This window comes from Furipterus horrens, unplaced genomic scaffold, assembly GCF_987537825.1.
Source record: "Furipterus horrens unplaced genomic scaffold, mFurHor1.1.pri manual_scaffold_17, whole genome shotgun sequence".
Taxonomy (NCBI): domain Eukaryota; kingdom Metazoa; phylum Chordata; class Mammalia; order Chiroptera; family Furipteridae; genus Furipterus; species Furipterus horrens.
In genome coordinates, this window is record NW_028327187.1 from 47,736,727 (window position 1) to 47,740,324 (window position 3,598).

At 37.5% G+C, this 3,598-nt stretch overlaps 1 pseudogene; it reads left to right on the forward strand.

The window, feature by feature from the left end:
* Positions 1-666: 666 nt before the first annotated feature.
* On the forward strand, positions 667-2,616 carry LOC149990962 (TIP41-like protein; annotated as a pseudogene).
* The last annotated feature ends 982 nt before the right edge of the window (positions 2,617-3,598 follow it).

Consider the following 3,598-nt stretch of genomic DNA (forward strand, 5'->3'; position numbering starts at 1 on the left):
TCTGGACAAGCACCACTTGTTTATAACTTCATACATTGGACTTCCATGTAGCTTTATTTTCTGGAACTTCTGGTTATTTCTGGTTTTGCGGTAGATGTATTCCTTCTTAGTTGTCGAGGGAGATGGAGTGTGTCAGTCTAGGCCTCCATCTTAGCTAGAAGTCTTGAGAAGTTTTTTTAAAATGCACACTGATATGACAGCTGTCACAATACAATCTATCAAAATTGTTTCGGATGAAGTTAAAGACAACTAATGCTACTAGAGCCGTCATGGAAAAAACAAGTGAACTTTTGGCCAACCCAGTATTTATCTTTCACTGTCTGACTTATTTCACTTAACATAATACCCTTTAGGTCCAACCATGTTGTTGCAAATGGTAAGATTTCATTCTTTTTAATGGCCAACTAGCATTCCATTATATATATGTACCACTACTTTGTAACCTACTGTCTATTGATGGACACTTAGATTGCTTCCATTTATTTGCTATTACAAATAATGCTGCAATAAACATATGGGTACATATATCTTTTTAAATTAGTGTTTTGGATTTCATCAGTTATATACATAGTAGTGGAATTGCTGGGTCACAAGGCAGTTCCATTTATTTATTTATTTATTTATTTATTTATTTATTTATTTATTTTTGAGGAAACTATACTGTTTTCCACAGTGGCTACATCAATCTGCATTCCCACCAACAGAGCATAAGAGTTCCCTATTCTCCACATCCTTGCCAGCACTTGCTTGTTGATTATTTGATGATAGCCATTATAACAGACATGAGGTGATATCTCATTGTGCTTTCTTTAAAAGATCTTAATTATTTTTTTAGAGAGAGGAGAAGGGAGGGATAATGAGAAGAAGAGAAACATCGATGTGAGAGAGAAACAACTATCAGTTGCCTTTTCTAAGCGCACCACCCGGGACCGAAACTGCAGCCCAGGAATGTGCCCTGATCGGGAATAAAACAAACCCAACCAACTGAGCCACATGGGTCAGGGGGCATTGTGGTTTTAACTGGCTTTTCTCTGCTGAATAGTGATGTTGAGCATCTTTTCATATGTCTATTGGTCGTCTGTGTCCTCTGGAGAAATGTCCATTTAGGTCGTCTGCCCATTTTTTAAATTGGATTATTTGTTTGTTTTTTGGTGTTGTATGAATTTCTTTTTCTTTTTTTAAAATTTTGGATGTTAACCCTTTATCAGATGTATCATTGACAAATATCTTCTCTCATTCAGTAGGTTGTCTTTTTATTTGATTGATGATTTTCTTTTGTGTGCAAAAACTTTGTAGTTTGGAGGGACCAGGCATATGGGCAGGCACGGTAAGGGCTCAAAGCCCAGCAGGCTGGGCCACAGCAGGGCAGAAGAACCATTATCCCTGCTGTACCACTGCTGCAGCCTGATCTGCACAGTCCACATGGTCCCCCCTTGGCCATGATGATCCACAACTTCCAGAGCAGCCACAGGGACTTCTATTATACTTTGGCCTGGAATCTGAGGGTACTCAAGACCAACATCATAAAGTTGGTGGAGGTGTAGAAGTTAGCTAATATCTTTCCCCAAAATGTTTGGAGACAACATTTTAAGAATCCTACATTGTTCTACCTTTGGGATTACCAAAGATGCTTTAAGATGTGAAGAAAGAAAGAAAGAAAGGAAGGAAGGAAGGAAGGAAGGAAGGAAGGAAGGAAGGAAGGAAGGAAGGAAGGAAGGAAGGAAGGGAAAGAAAGAAAGAAAGAAAGAAAGAAAGGAGGGAGGGAGGGAGGAGAGAGAGAGAGAGAGAGAGAGAGAGAGAGAGAGAGAGAGAGAGAGAGAGAGAAGAAAGAAAAGAAAGAAAGAAAGAAAGAAAGAAAGAAAGAAAGAAAGAAAGAAGGAAAGAAGGAAAGAAGGAAGGAAGGAAGGAAAGAAGGAAGGAAGGAAGGAAGGAAGGAAGGAAGGAAGGAAGAAAAGAAAGAAAGATCAGGATGGAGGATAAACATAGCAAGGAGGATATTAAACCATATGATTGGACCTATACAACAGATTATAAGGGAACACTTGGAGAATCACTTAAGTTAAAGGTTGGACCTACAGAAAATCATGTATTAGATACAGAGAAATTGAAAGCCAGAGAACAGATTAAGTTTTTTGAAGAAGTTCTCCTATTTGAGGATAAACTTCATGATTATGGAGTTTCAAGCCTAAGTGTGAAAGTTAGACTAATGCCTTCCAGCTTTATCCTGCTGTTGTAGTTTTTCTTGAAAACTGATGGAGTGCTTATTAGAATGAATAGTATAAGACTTTACCATGAAGCCAAGACCTATATGTTATGAGAATATATGTCACGAGAGAGAAAAATTACTAATTTAATGCATGTTTCACCTTCCCTCTTTCCAGAACCTAAGGAAGTGTCACAATATTCACCAACCAAGGAAGCAGTTTGTAAGAAGCTAATATTTCCAGAAAGAATTGGTCATAACCCCACAGACTCACAAGAAAATGCATCTGTGGAATAGAATGTGACATAGCATATACTCACCATTGAATCTGATGGAGACATTGGCTTTATTCATAGGGGCATTTTTATTATGAGAGTTAGTGACTTTGTTTATGTGCAGATTTTCTGTAACCTTAAAGGGGAAAAAAACCTATTGAAGGCAGGTTCCAAAAAAAAAAAAAAAAAAAAAACAAACAAAAAAAACACACCACCATATTTAGTTTGATATAGTCCCATTTGTTTATTTCTTCTCTCTGTTTCTGTTACCCAGGGAGATATATCAGAAAAAAATATTATTGTCAGAGACATTATTGCCTATGTTTTTTCTCTCACTGTTTTGTAGTTTTAGGTCTTACATTTCAGTTTTTAAACCATTTGAGATTATTCTTGTGTATGGTATAAAAACTGGTCTAGTTTTTTATAAGTATATTTTCTTGATTATGTTGTTACAGTAGTTCCAATTTTTTCCCCCTTTGCTCCCCTCTGCCCAGTAACCCCCTTCCCTCCATCAATCCCACCCCTCTTAGTTCATGTCCGTGGGTCGTGCATGTAAGTTCTTTGGCTTCATCCTTTCCTATCTTATTCTTAACTTCCCCCTGTCCATTTGGTACCAACCGATTATGCTTCTTAGTCCCTGCACCATTTCCCCATTACTCCCCCTCCTTCCACCCAGCTGATAACCCTCCAAATTCCAAAAGATGGTCGGTCTAGTTTTGTTTTGTTTTTTTCATATCTGTGCAAATTTTACCGCAGCATTTATTGAATAGATGGTTTTTTACACCATTGTATATTCTTGCCTCCTTTCTCATAGACTAATTGGCCATAGAGGCATAGGTTTATTTCTGGGCTCTCTAGTCTGTTCCACTGATATATATGTCTGTTTTTATTCCACTGCCATGCTGTTTTGATTACCATGGCTTTGTAGTGTAGTTTGCTATCAGGTAGTGTGATACCTGCACCTTTGTTCTTCTTTCTCAAGATTGCTGTGGCTATTTGAGGTCTTTTGTGGTTCCATATACACTTTAGAATTTGTAGTCTAGTTCTGTGAAAATACCATTGGTGTTTTAATAGGGATTGCATTGAATCTATAGATTGCTTTATGTAGTATGGACATTTT